The sequence below is a fragment of the Rhynchophorus ferrugineus genome, unplaced genomic scaffold, assembly GCF_030347505.1.
Source record: "Rhynchophorus ferrugineus isolate W39M unplaced genomic scaffold, kcgeb_rfMv2 rfM631, whole genome shotgun sequence".
NCBI classification, from domain to species: Eukaryota; Metazoa; Arthropoda; class Insecta; order Coleoptera; family Curculionidae; genus Rhynchophorus; species Rhynchophorus ferrugineus.
The window spans coordinates 20,001-37,065 of NW_027473208.1; the positions used below are offsets into that span (position 1 = coordinate 20,001).

The 17,065-nt window shown below is 40.6% G+C and overlaps 2 non-coding genes across 2 annotated transcripts; both read right to left on the reverse strand.

Annotated features, from left to right (window-relative positions):
• Positions 1 to 280: 280 nt before the first annotated feature.
• Positions 281 to 435, reverse strand: LOC143206288 (5.8S ribosomal RNA). The gene has a single exon (XR_013008272.1). It is a non-coding gene; the product is annotated as a 5.8S ribosomal RNA (ribosomal RNA).
• A 708-nt stretch (positions 436 to 1,143) lies between these two features.
• LOC143206289 (small subunit ribosomal RNA) lies at positions 1,144 to 3,132 on the reverse strand. Its single transcript, XR_013008273.1, has one exon. It is a non-coding gene; the product is annotated as a small subunit ribosomal RNA (ribosomal RNA).
• Positions 3,133 to 17,065: the final 13,933 nt, after the last annotated feature.

The following is a 17,065-nucleotide window of genomic DNA, read 5'->3' on the forward strand; positions in this document are numbered from 1 at the left end:
TACGATCCGACGTCGATTAAAAACTAATTTTATCGGATACGACGATCGTATTAATGGTGCGCGCTACGTTTATCACAAAAACGTGCGAACGACCGTTTTAAACACGTCTCATCCCTTTCATATTCGTACGACCCGTACGAGAGAGTTAGGTCACACGTACGGGTCCGCTGTCACGTTTTAGAACGTCGCGATCGAATCGCGCTTATACGCTCAGCACGCTCAGACATTTCTCGTCGATCGCGAAGATCAAAGAAAATCCGAGCAGTCTTGAAATGAGATACGACCCTCAGCCAGGAGTGGTCCGGGTATGAGATCCCAGGACCGCAATGTGCGTTCGAAATGTCGATGTTCATGTGTCCTGCAGTTCACAAGTTGACGCGCAATTAGCTGCGTTCTTCATCGACCCACGAGCCAAGTGATCCACCGTTTAGGGTAATCTTTTTTTAAGTTAGGTTTTAAACGCATATCGAAACGTTTCTATTATAAGACGACGACGACGACGACGACGCGCGCTCACGTCATAGACAGCGCTTGCGCCCCTTTCGCAGCCGCCGTCGACTTTAAAACGCTCTTACGGTTTATTTTCGTCTTCTCCACTACACACAACGAGAGGAGCGGAGACAGACTACTCGAAATGGTGACGTTCGTTGTAAATTTTCGTCGTCTCACCTCGTACGACAACAAAAGAGCATACGCTGATCATAGTTTGGCAATATTTTCGTAAACTAAATCTCACCCTTTTGGAATGAAACAAACGAAGGGTGATAAGATTTTCGTAAACTAATCACATTACCGATCATCGTATATGTTCGTCGATATGAGGATCGAAACGTCGATTAGAAATATAATTGGCAAAATCGTTTTATTTTGCGCTCGATTTGTCCATTTATAACGAAATCCGTCGTAGGCCGACGATTATTACTCGTCGTCCTATATAACAACATCTTCATCGTATATATCTCCGCTTTCGGGCGTACATCTTTTAAAACCATATATTATAGGTACCCGAAAACAGCTACGTTGACGACGTCGAAATTCGATCGGAACTTCCGAACTTCGTAGATGGCTCTTTAACGTTCGACAATGATTTTTACAGACTTGTACGTTTACCTATTATATATATATAGGCATAACAACACACTGTAATGATCCTTCCGCAGGTTCACCTACGGAAACCTTGTTACGACTTTTACTTCCTCTAAATGATCAAGTTTGGTCATCTTTTCCTACACATCGACGACGCCGAAACGCCATCGCGTGTCGATCCGAAGACCTCACTAAATCATTCAATCGGTAGTAGCGACGGGCGGTGTGTACAAAGGGCAGGGACGTAATCAACGCGAGCTTATGACTCGCGCTTACTGGGAATTCCTCGTTCATGGGGAACAATTGCAAGCCCCAATCCCTAGCACGAAGGAGGTTCAGCGGGTTACCCGGGCCGCTCGGCCAGGGAAGACACGCTGATTCCTTCAGTGTAGCGCGCGTGCGGCCCAGAACATCTAAGGGCATCACAGACCTGTTATTGCTCAATCTCGTGCGGCTAGAAGCCGCCTGTCCCTCTAAGAAGAATAGTTTGTACGCCGACAGTAAAAACCGCGCACGAACCGCGAAACCCGAAAGCAACGCGGCCGGCGGGCCTTTAGGATGTCAAAAAGCGCCTAGTTAGCAGGCTAGAGTCTCGTTCGTTATCGGAATTAACCAGACAAATCGCTCCACCAACTAAGAACGGCCATGCACCACCACCCACCGAATCAAGAAAGAGCTCTCAATCTGTCAATCCTTCCGGTGTCCGGGCCTGGTGAGGTTTCCCGTGTTGAGTCAAATTAAGCCGCAGGCTCCACTCCTGGTGGTGCCCTTCCGTCAATTCCTTTAAGTTTCAGCTTTGCAACCATACTTCCCCCGGAACCCAAAAGCTTTGGTTTCCCGGAAGCTGCCCGTCGAGTCATATTAGGGAACGTCGACGGATCGCTAGCTGGCATCGTTTAAGGTTAGAACTAGGGCGGTATCTGATCGCCTTCGAACCTCTAACTTTCGTTCTTGATCAATGAAAGCGTTTTTGGCAAATGCTTTCGCTTCTGTTCGTCTTGCGACGATCCAAGAATTTCACCTCTAACGTCGCAATACGAATGCCCCCATCCGTTCCTATTAATCATTACCTCGGGGTTCCGAAAACCAACAAAATAGAACCGAGGTCCTATTCCATTATTCCATGCATACAGTATTCAGGCGAAATTTTAGCCTGCTTTGAGCACTCTAATTTGTTCAAAGTAAACGTGCCGGCCCACCTCGACACTCAGTAAAGAGCACCGCGGCAGGATTGAGTTGGGCCGTCGTAACCACGACGCGCACAACACGCACGCCGAAACGCACGCGCGACGGCGACGCGACACGACTAAGCCCACCGGCAGGACGTCTCGCGAAAAACACGCCAGTTAACACCGCGAACGATGAACCGGCGGCGCGAGACACAAATTCGACTACGAGCTTTTTAACCGCAACAACTTTAATATACGCTATTGGAGCTGGAATTACCGCGGCTGCTGGCACCAGACTGGCCCTCCAATTGATCCTCGTTAAAGGGTTTAGAGTGTACTCATTCCGATTACGGGGCCTCGGATGAGTCCCGTATCGTTATTTTTCGTCACTACCTCCCCGTGCCGGGAGTGGGTAATTTGCGCGCCTGCTGCCTTCCTTGGATGTGGTAGCCGTTTCTCAGGCTCCCTCTCCGGAATCGAACCCTGATTCCCCGTTACCCGTTACGACCATGGTAGGCGCAGAACCTACCATCGACAGTTGATAAGGCAGACATTTGAAAGATGTGTCGCCGGTGCGAGACCGTGCGATCAGCTTAAAGTTATTCAGAGTCACCAAGTTGTACGATGACGAGCGCGAACCCGAAACCGATTGGTTTTGATCTAATAAAAGCACTCCTTCCATCTCTGGTCGGAGCTCTGTTTGCATGTATTAGCTCTAGAATTACCACAGTTATCCAAGTAATTGTGGGTACGATCTAAGGAACCATAACTGATTTAATGAGCCTTTCGCGGTTTCACCTTAATTCGGTATGTACTGAGACATGCATGGCTTAATCTTTGAGACAAGCATATGACTACTGGCAGGATCAACCAGGGAACTGTTCTTATTATTTTATCGACACGAAGCAGATAAAACAAATACAGACACAGTTTATTTTATAAGTTTGACTTATAAAGAAACGTGTGCGTAAGACGACGATATATAATATATATCGACGACTAATAAAAAGGAGGTGCATGATAGCGCGCCTAGACGACGGAAAAACCGGTCCGAGGCGCCACGCTCTTACATTTTAATATTAGTTGTCTAATAAAACAAAACGATATCATCATCTTAGACACATCTTTTGTTTTTTTTATACACAACCGATCGACTAGGCACCCAATTATCTCGATTATCGACGACGATCGTCGACTACGTCGAAAATTGGATGCCGCAAAATATCGTTCGGCGTTTATAAGACCTCGAAAAACATTCTCTCCGAACCCTTCGCTAGATAGAAATATATAAAGCGACAAGGAAACCTCGTACGAGAAACGTTTCGTGATTTTTTATTTTATTCTCGCTCGGAGAGCAGAGAGCTATCGCAAAATGTGTTGCTGTTTTATGAACGTTCCGATGAAAAACCGATACGTCCATAAAAATAATAATTCCAATCGCATATGAATCGTGGATCATCTTCTTCTAACGAAGCCGAATGTTCCCGCCGAATTCGCGATCTCGCAGTGATACCGTCGTCGTCGTCGTACGCTTCCCGATATATCGAAAAAAACCGACCAGGAAGAACAACGAAACGACGATACAAAATCGCGAGAGCGTTACGAATATATAATAACACGACGAAATACGCTTTTTATTTAGATAAATAAAAAAATACGGTTCGGATCTTATATATTAACATATAATATGTAATACCACCTTCGCTGATCAAAAGCCACTCGGTAAAAGTGTCACAGCGCCGGTCGACCCGACCCGTCGTATCCGTCTCTCGTATCGCCCCACGTAGAAGCGCACACGATTTAAGCGCGGGTCTCTCGCCAGCTATCGGAAATGTATGGGTGTTTTAGAACAGATCGTTTATACGGACGTTGCGCAAATTTTTCGTTTTTACGTCTGCCCGTTCTCGTTATTATCGGAATGTTCCGATGAATAAACTTTAGCTTTAGACAACGTGAACTTCTAAAGCAATAATTTTAACCTCTCGTGTTAATACGTCCTCAGGCCGTTTCTAGACTGCCGATCACGTTCTTTAAAAGTCGGAAAATTCCGATCCATAAAATTATGCTAGTAGAATGTAAAGATCCTTCATAGGATGGATACTGTCACATATCGATACGGCGATCGGAGTAAAACTGTTCTCACGTATTTCAGGACATTTTAGGTTGTTACGTCGGCCCGTTCGTTATTATCGGTATATACCTATGAATAAATGTTTTGCTTGTAGAACGTAAGATTCCAAAAGAATGATTCGCCGAAACGATGGTGCACCCTTACGATCGGATATTTGCCGCTTATTGGCCATTTTCTATAATTCATCCGTTAGATATCGTTTATCGACTACGGATAAGGTTTTCCGATATCAGAATGTTCCTAAGGATGATTCGAAAGTGATTTGAACGAAGAATTTGATAGAATGAATCCTTTATTTATCCATTGAGTACAGGGTACGGAGTGTCTGCGGGGTCAGCTAATATATTATATTTCTCTCTCGACGTAATGGTAACTCGAAGTCCGAACCGCGCTCATGAAGCTCGGTTTCAATCCAATCCATGTTGGTCGGTTCCTCGAGAGGAACGCCGTATCTTCGCGGTCGACCGCCTAATGAATCAGGTGGTAAAAGTCCAAGCCCAGCGCGGCAACGGCAGGCGCGTTCAACGTTTTAACTGCCAATTCTACGGTCATTCATCGGCCAACTGTAAAGCCACTCCGGCCTACGTCAAGTCCCAAAGACAGAAATTCCCCGCCGAAATGCACCAACTGTTGAGAACCATACACCGCAAATTACTCGGGATGCAAGTGCCGACCTACTCCAAAAACAACCAAACCCAAAAGACCAATTCCTCCCCCCACTCATGTACGGGGAACTCAAGATAACAGTCGTCTGGCTGGTCTGGATTCCACTAGAACACGAACCCGATCTCCATTGGCGAAATACTCTTCGGAACATATTCAGATGACCAAGGAGATTTTCAGGCCATTTTCAACGCCATCAACCACACAGCTATTGGAAGAATTACTATCGGCCGGGATAATAGATGAGTTGGAACTTGGGCTTATTGCTCCAAGCGAACCAACTCACTACTCCTCCAATCGACCGACAATAATTGACTTTTTTATCTATCAAAATTCGAATCAAGCCTCTGACCTGCAAGTACTCCAAGATATCGATTCTGACCACAGGCCTATCCTCCTCACCCACCATCAGCGATTTTCCACTGAGTTCCACTGTCCCCAAGCAAGGTCAACCTAGTAAACGAAAAAAAAAGTATCTTCTCTTTGACGATCCTCATTATATTAGGACGATAGTTCCATTCTAAATTCTTGATTAATTACAGTTCCTATTTGTTCATTTCGAGACGTTCCCGTGATTAATACTTATCGTGTAGAAATTAGCCACAATCCACAATTAGCCACAGTTAGGAAAAATAAATTAATTATCATATAGTCATAAACGTAATAAAAATGAATACACATATTTTCGAAGTCACTCCAGAAATACTTTACCTTATTTTTAAATAACAATCTCGGGCCGTACCATTTTTACAAAACTTATTCTATATACTTACTATATAACAGATTATAATGATATAATATAATTCAATACAATAACTACAATATATATATATATATCTGAAAATTCTGTTTTTATAAAATGTCAGCTACTGTTTAACATTTCATTTTTTAAAATGTATATCCAATTGTGGTTCTGAAAAGAACCGATTTTGCAGGTAAGTAGTATATTGAAACACACATAGGTATGTGAATTAATTTACTTAGAACTGGTATATTTGGTGACTGCTTTGGTACCTTCGCTAACGGCGTGCTTAGCCAACTCACCGGGTAACAATAACCTAACGGCGGTTTGGATTTCTCTGCTCGTGATCGTTGATCTCTTATTGTAATGGGCGAGACGCGACGCTTCGGCGGCTATCCTTTCGAATATATCGTTCACGAAAGAATTCATGATCGACATGGCCTTGCTGGAGATACCCGTATCGGGATGAACCTGCTTTAAAACTTTGTATATGTAAATCGCATAGCTTTCCTTCCTCCTGCGCTTCTTTTTCTTGTCGCTCTTAGAGATATTTTTCTGGGCTTTTCCGGCTTTCTTGGCCGCCTTACCGCTTGTCTTCGGTGGCATTTCGAAATAAAAATCCCGACGTCTCACGTACCTCAAAGAGTACTTAACTAAAAAAATGCCTTTAATTCTAGAACTTATAACATTCGAAGGAACACTTCTAAGCCCCGCCCATAGCCCGAGTTAGAGTCTGATTGGTCGCGTATGATATAACGAGTTTGGCTCGCGGACAAAATTCCAGGCCGATCTGTAAGAAATTTCCAGTACCGTTTTTGATTTAAAGGTGAGCAGTATCTAACAACGATCGAGATTAACATGTCCGGACGTGGTAAAGGCGGAAAAGTGAAGGGAAAGGCGAAGTCTCGTTCCAATCGTGCGGGATTACAATTTCCTGTCGGTCGTATTCACCGACTTCTAAGGAAAGGAAATTATGCCGAACGCGTAGGGGCCGGTGCTCCCGTTTACTTAGCTGCCGTAATGGAATATCTGGCGGCCGAAGTTCTCGAGTTGGCGGGTAACGCCGCTAGAGACAACAAGAAAACAAGGATTATCCCTAGGCATTTACAATTGGCCATCAGAAACGACGAGGAATTGAATAAACTGTTATCTGGCGTTACTATTGCCCAGGGCGGCGTCTTGCCTAACATTCAAGCAGTATTATTGCCTAAAAAGACAGACAGCAAAACCAAATAGATAACGCAAACCGTTTAAAGTTTTGCATACGCCCTTTAATATCGGTCCTTTTCAGGGCCAACAAAATCGTATAAAAAAGAAGTTAGAATACGCGTTCTTATTAAAGAATAAATATTAACTAGAAAATTTATAAATAATCTGATCTGTACTGAATATTCCTTTATTACTGTTTTAGAGTATCGATCGATCGGTTCCCTAATTAGTTACGGCTCTATCTAGAAAATAATCATTTAAGTAATAATAAGATAATAAATAAATTATATAAATATTCTTTCTTTTATAAAGTTATATTGTGGTTCTGAAAAGAACCGTTTTTTTTCTATTAAAAAAATACGGTCTTGGACGAACGTATTTTTTAGGGAAGTCGTAGCACGTCCAGGAGTGTCGGGATATTTGTAATTTTCAACTCCGTGTCTTCTTGATCTGACGATGAAATGTGTCGCCTGTTTAATATATCGTCATACGTAGTAGAAATAGTTTTATTTCTTTTTCTTTGGTGATACTGGTTTTTTAGTTTTCGCACCTTCACCAGCGGCAACACGAACAGTTGAGGTCGTCGTCTTAGCACTTTTCGGTTTAGGCGCCTTGGGCTTTTTCGTAGGTCCGGCTTTATTAGATTTTTTCGCTTTGGAAGGCGATTTCGGGGATCTTGCGGCCGTGTTGCTTTTTGCTGCTTTCGAAGATGAACTATTAGCGGCGGCATTGGAAGCGGACGTAGTCGTGGCGGCGGTAGATTTCTTTCCTGTTTTCTTTTCGACGGCTTTTTTGGCAGAAGCTTTTTTCTCGGCCAAAGTTGCAGATTCACCTTTCTTACTTTTAGCTGTGGTTTTCTTAGTTGAGGCGGAGGCGGCGGTCGTCTTTTTTTCCGTTTTCTCTGAGGTTTTTTTGGCAGACGCTTTTTTACCACCGGCTGTCGTAGCTGTCGCGGCACCTCCTACTGGTTTTCGTTTATTTTTCTGTCCGGTTTTGGCAGTGGCCGTTTTTCTTTTCTTCGTACCTGCGGCTGTCGTACCTCCTGCTTTACGTGCCGAAGCCGCTAATTTAAATGATCCGGAAGCTCCTTTGCCCTTCGTTTGTACCAAAACACCCGAAGCGATCCACGTCTTTATATATTTCTTTATAAAGGGCGATAATTTGTCAGCATCCACTTTGTAATTGGCCGCTATGTATTTTTTAATAGCTCTGAAGGAAGTTCCGCCTTTCTCTTTCAATCCTTTAATTGCACTCGTTACCATATCAGCGATCGGAGGATGACTAACTTTCGATTTAGAACTCTTCGCCTTGCTCGAAGTGGATTTTTCTTTCTTCCCTCCTGCAGACGAACCTGCGCTACCGGCTGTAGCTGATGCGGCTCCCGTAGCCGACACCGAAGATGAATTCGACCCGGCCGGTGTGCCTGTTGACGATGCGTTAACAACGGCGGCGGAATTTCCTCCACTCCCTTGATTCGACGAAGGAGAAACCGCTTGTCCGCTAATATCGACGTCCGACATTCTGATATAATTTCTTAATTTTCTTATAAGAACGTTCTAATCACGATTCGTTTGACAAAGTTACGTACGTGCGTATGCTTCTCGTTCGCGTATTTTAACTGTCTGACGGTCGCTCTCATTTAATGCGTACCCTATATGATATGAGCCGAACGGAGGACTGAACGGTCGAGCGCGAACGACGTTCCATATTCCGGCTTCGTCGAAACGTTCATCGAGCTTGGAACCGTTTACTTATTTCTCATATTAAATACATAAATCCTTTAGAATATCATACGATTTATGTTCGAGGCGTTAAAAGATAAAACGTAGTAGAAGTAGCAAACTTTACCAATAAATTTTACGTTGACTATCGTCTTAGAAGGAAGCACAAAATCAAGCGTTGCTCTCGATTCCGTCGAAACTACCAATTTACATTCGAGTTATAGACTTTCGGTTATAACTATGAAAATATATCTTTTCAAATCTACGTCCCCCGATATATCGTCTTTTGATATAAATGCAATTCCGTACAGATCTAATGCTATTATTGGAGAAACGAGACATATTATTCCTAATTGATGCGGTACAGATTGTTCGTTGTCCAAAACGAATCTATATCGAAACGTACCGTTGTCGAATTAACTGTAAGAAAACAATGACATGAAAATTAACCGATCCTATACTAATATACTTCTTATTTAACGGTTTCTTAACACCATCCGAACTCTGGGTTACAATCGAACGTATCGGGTGAGCAACGATATCGAGACGTCTATAAGAATATCGTGTCAAACCCTTCTGTATCGATACAATGCTCATATATATTATAGTATATTTTGCTTCTTTAGTTGAAATCTGTTTTCATAAATAGTTATCTAAAGTCAATAAATACATGGAACGCGATCTCCATACATACGTGCGTAGAACTACCGTACCTTCTTTGAAATCTTAAGGATTCTCCAAGCTCATCGACGCGAAGTTTATCTCGGAGTATTTTCTCTCTAAAGGAAAACTATATTAAAGCTTCAACGAAGATTCGGTATTCGATTGTTCACCATCATTTACATTCTTGTCATTAACCTAACATTTATTATGAAATCTTATTTTAAACTTTATCTATCTTTTTATATTACGATCGTCTATTATAATGCAGTATATTTGTTACTTTACAAGTAAATCTTAGATGAAAGGAGCAGATATTTAATAAAATTTAACGTCATCTTAGTCCATTTTCGAATAATAAATTTCTTTTTTTATGCTAGTAAATTTGTGGCTCTGAAAAGAACCGTTGTTTTCTTTAGTTGAATAGATACGTTGTTCTGTTTTAATTGGTCAGCATATATAATACTTTATTTAACCGCCAAATCCGTATAGGGTTCGTCCTTGGCGTTTGAGGGCGTATACTACATCCATGGCAGTAACGGTTTTCCTTTTGGCGTGTTCGGTATAAGTGACGGCGTCTCTGATAACGTTTTCCAAAAATACTTTTAATACACCTCTGGTTTCTTCATAAATTAGACCGGATATACGTTTAACTCCACCCCGCCTAGCCAATCTTCTGATGGCGGGTTTCGTAATACCTTGGATATTATCACGAAGCACTTTACGATGCCGCTTAGCGCCTCCTTTTCCCAAACCTTTACCACCTTTACCTCTGCCCGTCATGATTTATTCAATTTAGTATTAAAAGAAAGCAAATTTATAATCGAATTGTGCAGCGTACACCTCGAATACTACGGGTAACTATTTCAATTTCAAATCCTACCATGGGTTTTGTTGAGTTCGAATCGGGTCCCGCCCACAGATGCTAGCCGGACCAATCAGAATATCTTCACACATTATTAAAAAGGGAGATTTCTTTGACACCTTCGATCAGTTTCCAAAAGTTCGTTGGTGCTTGCGCTTGTAATTCTTCCTACACGTTTGAAGTCAGACCCGTTTAGACGATGGCTCGTACCAAGCAAACTGCTCGAAAATCAACCGGAGGTAAGGCTCCCAGAAAACAATTGGCTACTAAAGCAGCCAGGAAAAGCGCTCCCGCTACCGGTGGTGTTAAAAAACCGCATCGTTACAGACCCGGTACGGTCGCTCTAAGAGAAATCCGACGCTATCAGAAGAGTACCGAATTATTGATTAGGAAATTGCCTTTCCAACGATTGGTTCGCGAAATCGCTCAGGATTTCAAGACCGATTTACGTTTCCAAAGTTCGGCAGTGATGGCTTTGCAAGAAGCTAGCGAGGCCTATTTGGTTGGTCTCTTTGAAGACACCAATTTGTGTGCGATCCATGCTAAACGAGTAACTATCATGCCTAAGGACATTCAATTAGCCAGACGCATTAGAGGCGAACGTGCATAAATGCTACGGCTGTCCTATATTAAGGTCGTTTTTTGTATTTATATGAAAAAAAAAGGTTCTTCTCAGAACCACCAACTTCTATTAGAAAAAAGAGACATTGATATTTTTTCCGTTTATATGACGCTTTAGTTATAATATTTGTGAATTGAATTTAGAATATTATGCTCACAAATATATTGTGAATATTGAGGAATCCTTAGTAATAAGGTGTGAACACCTGCTGGATTGACTTGAAGTTTATATCACGATAAGAAAGGGGTATCACATATACTGTTATTATGTTACCGTAAAGGAATGAATATATAAAATAAAATATTTTTTTCTGGATATTTTAACATTTTTATGAACGATTACTATATTTTAATTTATTTGACTTCGTATATATCCTATCTTCTTAACAATAGTTTATTTCTTTTTTTCTTCTTTAAACATTTTGGGGCTCTGAAAAGAGCCGTTTTCCACCCTTCATATTATTATGATCACCTTCAAAATAATATATTTCGTTTACTTAGAACTGGTATATTTAGTGACAGCTTTGGTACCTTCGCTAACGGCATGCTTAGCCAATTCACCGGGTAACAATAACCTAACGGCGGTTTGGATTTCTCTGCTCGTGATGGTCGATCTTTTATTGTAATGGGCGAGGCGCGACGCTTCGGCGGCTATCCTTTCGAATATATCGTTCACGAAAGAATTCATAATCGACATGGCCTTGCTGGAAATACCCGTATCGGGATGAACCTGCTTTAAAACTTTGTATATGTAAATCGCGTAGCTTTCCTTCCTCCTACGCTTTTTTTTCTTATCGCTCTTAGAAATGTTTTTCTGGGCTTTTCCAGCCTTTTTTGCCGCTTTACCGCTTGTCTTCGGTGGCATTTTAAACGAATGAGATTCGCGACCTACCCATACAGCAAAAGATAAAAGACTAAACCGAAATATACCTATAGTCGTTTAATTATTTGATAAATGACGCTACACTTCTAAGCTCCGCCCATTCTTGGCGTTATGTCGTAGAAAGCTCTGATTGGTCGAGTAGGAAACGTACTAGTGTTTTGAGAAGTTGCCGAATAAAAGCTATTCGCTGGACAGTTCACTGCCAGTTGTTCATTCGTTGTCGAAAGGACGTGAGCGTTGTCGCCATTAGTTTTTCGGTTATTTTTAGTTTAAAAAAGTTAGCAATACAATGTCTGGACGTGGTAAGGGTGGAAAAGTGAAGGGAAAGGCGAAATCTCGTTCCAACCGAGCGGGATTACAATTTCCTGTTGGCCGTATTCACCGGCTTTTAAGGAAAGGAAATTATGCCGAACGCGTAGGGGCCGGTGCTCCCGTCTACTTAGCTGCCGTAATGGAATATTTGGCGGCCGAAGTTCTCGAGTTGGCAGGTAACGCCGCTAGAGACAACAAGAAAACAAGGATTATCCCTAGGCATTTACAATTGGCCATCAGAAATGACGAAGAACTGAACAAACTCCTCTCCGGTGTTACTATAGCCCAGGGCGGCGTTCTACCAAACATCCAGGCCGTATTGTTACCGAAAAAAACAGATAGTAAAACCAAATAAGTTACATGAGCCTTAGGGTTTTTGTGTCGTACAAAAACCTTTTAACTATCGGTCCTTTTCAGGACCACCAAAATAATAAAACAAAAAAAGAACTTAAAATTAAAACTCATATTATGACTTGCACTTACTAATTATTTAAAATATTCTAATAAACAGTTTAAGTACTTTAAAGATTGTTTTTTGGGTGTGTAAGATAAATTAAGAGACATTCCAATACCAATAATTATCGTTTTATTAAACAACAATTAAGTCGAAATAATATGAAGGATTTATTTCTAGCGGTTCTCCTTTAGTAAAATCGAACCGTATTATAACATCGCGCCTTGTATATAATCTATGTAATTAACGATGAATTTAAGGGGCGGTCTATTTATTAAGTATAGAGTTTTAGAATCCAAACCCTCAAATAATTAGGGCCAGTTATACTTAAATTATTATTTTAAATAAAATTATGATGATTGTAATGATTGAAAGATTATCCTTAAATCCTAATAGAGCTTCCGTTTTTTAAATATCGATAAATTTGTGGTTCTGAAAAGAACCGTTGTTTAATTTTTCTAAAATTAATTTTGAGGGTCACATTTCACGTTAGTTCGCGAATAAAATGTGACTTAACCTCCAAACCCGTATAATGTACGTCCTTGACGTTTCAAGGCGTATACTACATCCATTGCGGTAACGGTTTTTCTTTTGGCGTGTTCGGTATATGTAACGGCATCTCTGATGACGTTTTCCAAAAACACTTTTAAAACACCTCTGGTCTCTTCGTAAATCAGACCAGATATACGTTTTACGCCGCCTCGTCTAGCCAATCTTCTAATGGCGGGCTTCGTAATACCTTGGATATTATCACGAAGCACTTTACGATGCCGCTTGGCTCCTCCTTTTCCCAAACCTTTACCACCTTTACCTCTGCCGGTCATCTTTTATCGAACCTAATACAAAAAAAATAAATGATCTCGAATAAGTAGCGCGCTCACAACACGAGTGCTACGGACAACTGTTGTCGATTACATTCAATCAGCCCGGTTTTGTAGACTTAGGATTGAGTTCCGCCCACTGGCACAAAACGGACCAATCAGATTAGATAACATGTTATAAAAAGGACTCTCTGATTTTATGACCGAATCAGTCCGAAAGGGGTCGCCGTCGTTTGCGTTTGTTAATTTTTCTCATTACCTCTATTTTAAAAATATGGCTCGTACCAAGCAAACTGCGCGAAAATCAACAGGAGGTAAAGCTCCTAGGAAACAATTGGCTACCAAAGCGGCCAGGAAAAGCGCTCCAGCTACCGGTGGCGTTAAGAAACCACATCGCTACCGACCTGGGACGGTCGCTTTGCGGGAGATTCGTCGTTATCAAAAGAGCACCGAATTATTGATTAGGAAATTACCTTTTCAACGATTGGTTCGCGAAATCGCTCAAGATTTCAAGACCGATTTACGTTTTCAAAGTTCGGCGGTAATGGCTTTACAAGAGGCCAGCGAAGCTTATTTAGTTGGCCTTTTTGAGGATACTAATTTATGTGCGATACATGCAAAGCGAGTAACCATCATGCCCAAGGATATTCAGCTAGCCAGACGTATCAGAGGCGAACGTGCCTAAACTTTATTTTCTATCATTTATAATACTCTACTTATATTCGTATTTTGCAACAAAAAAAAAACGGTTCTTTTCAGAACCACCTAAATTTAATCAAAGAAAAAGAAGATAATTCAATTAATATTCTTTTATCGATATTTATATAAACCACTAAAAGAGTTATGGATTTTTATCTCAGAGTTATATTCGACTACATGTTAGTAATTAATAACAGTCGGTGTACTTATACGCATTGTTTTTAAAAACTAAAGAAAAAATAATGTAATCACTAATAACCAAAGAATAATAATATACTGTTGATAACAAAATTTGTATTTCAATATTGGATACTACAGCTGTATAATATATAAAATTAATTTTTTTAAGATTATTTCTTTTTTTATTTATCTAAATTGTGGCTCTGAAAAGAACCGTTTTCTCCTTTATGATATTCAAGGCTTATGGTTTACTTAGAACTGGTATATTTAGTGACGGCTTTGGTACCTTCACTAACGGCGTGCTTAGCCAATTCACCGGGCAGCAATAATCGCACGGCAGTTTGGATTTCTCTGCTTGTGATAGTAGATCTTTTATTGTAATGAGCGAGACGGGACGCTTCGGCGGCTATCCTTTCGAATATATCGTTCACGAAAGAATTCATGATCGACATGGCCTTGCTGGAGATACCCGTATCGGGATGAACTTGCTTTAAAACTTTGTAAATGTAGATCGCGTAGCTTTCCTTCCTCTTGCGTTTCTTTTTCTTGTCACTTTTGGAGATATTTTTCTGAGCCTTACCGGCCTTTTTGGCCGCCTTACCGCTTGTTTTCGGAGGCATTTCGAAATAAATATTACGATATTAAAGGAACCACGAAAAGTACTAGACTAAAACAAATTTCAGGAATCCTTAGAATTTATAGGCTCCTTAAATACACTCCTAAGCCCCGCCTATTATCTGAGTTAGCCTTTCATTGGTCGCGTACGAGATCATGCGTTCGGCTTACGAACAAAATTCGTTGCTAGTATGTTGACAGTTTTAGTACAGATTTCAACTCTAAGGCGAGCGAGTTCTAGAAGCAATCGATAGTAAAATGTCCGGACGTGGTAAAGGCGGAAAAGTGAAGGGAAAGGCGAAGTCTCGTTCTAACCGAGCGGGATTACAATTCCCTGTCGGTCGTATTCACAGACTTTTAAGGAAAGGGAATTATGCCGAACGCGTAGGGGCCGGTGCTCCCGTCTACTTAGCTGCCGTAATGGAATATCTGGCAGCCGAGGTTCTCGAATTGGCGGGTAACGCCGCTAGAGATAACAAGAAAACCAGGATTATCCCTAGGCATTTGCAATTGGCCATCAGAAACGACGAAGAATTGAACAAACTCCTATCCGGAGTTACTATAGCCCAGGGCGGCGTTCTGCCAAATATCCAAGCTGTATTGTTACCTAAAAAGACAGATAGCAAAACTAAATAAAACGAATGTAACCTATTTTATCATCAAATATCGGTCCTTTTCAGGACCACCAAGACAGCTGAAAAAGAGAATTTTATTATTTTAGCTTAAGTAGTAAAATAACAGGCATAAGTTTTAATTTTGAGAGGTTTTGTGATATACGACAGAGTTACGACGATATTTTATAGATCGCAATACTTTTGACAATACCTTTCTCTGAATCTTCGTGCATGCAGTCTCTTCTTAATGAGAGTATTGAACAATATCCATTTTATTGTATCGATATCGTATCTTTCTAATTTCTCATTCATTTCATTAATTATTTCCTAATTGTTATGATCGGATTTGCAAAGATTAGGATTTCTGTATATCGAACCGGTACATGTCAGCTGTATTTATGAGGTTATGTTATTTGTTCTTAGAATTTGATGTGATCAATTGAAAATGAGATGAAAGTTGCTTTAATTTATCGTTTCGGACCGACTATTAGTGCCGTGTCATCGTTTGGAGATTACTATGGAACATAATTGTGCGACGAGTTATGATAGACTGTCATTTATTGTTGCGACTGGATTTGGTGGTCTCCAGCTATATATGCGTTTATTATTTATAATTGTCGATCCGATTCACTACCTACTAATTCTATATTGTGAATTTTTAGTTTAATGATCATGTCCTTACTGTTGGACCAACACCCCCACTTGGATGCATTGGTACGATGACTGTCTCCGTAGGAAGGCCATGCATGACAGTCAACCCATGTATTTCTTTTCATTAGGGTAGTTTATACAGTAAGTGTCTATTTATTGACTATAGGGTACCAATTAGTTACTTCGTATGGTTACCTTTAAGGTAATTGAATGATATTGTTGCTTTTAGTGAGCAACTAAATGACATTGAGAGATTTGACCGGATGTTAGTTTGAAGATGTTTATATATTCCATGCAACAATCTTTCGCTTATTCCGAGTTGCTGCGGTTATACACAGTTACTGACTTGCCCCTTGACATCCTCTCGGATGTGCACTTCCTTTGAGGATTATCCGTGATGACCTGTATTGCCTTATATAATTAGCATTTTTGAGTAAGTTTGAAATCTAGGTGAGAGTGCCGTTTATGTATGTATATGTTTGTTAATCTAGTGATTTATCATAGGTTACTTATTGTTGTTATTGCAATTTAGGTTAGATTGTTTCGAAGAGCCTTCCTTGATGTGAATATATCTCTTCCTTTGTTTCGACTGTGGGTGAATTCTGATGCTTAGCTAAGGATATTTTATATCATATTCTATTTATATCATTAATTTAGAATAGAATAGAATATAATATAATACAATTTTCAAAGATTTTTAATGATATTCTTGACAATTTTACGCTTCTCTATATTTGAAAATCCTATTCTTTGATTGTCTTGGTTCTCGCTAGATGGCGCGCGCCGCCTGATTTCTTTCTCTACTTTATGTCGTTGGATATTGTTTTCGTCTCTCATTCATTAGAATTGACGTACACGCATTGGAGGTTATGTCTTCGTTCTGTTTAAACGTTTTGTTTATTTTATTTTGTTATTGTTGTGTTTTTAGGTTTTCTTATGGATTAGACCGATCTTATGTGATTTGTCGAC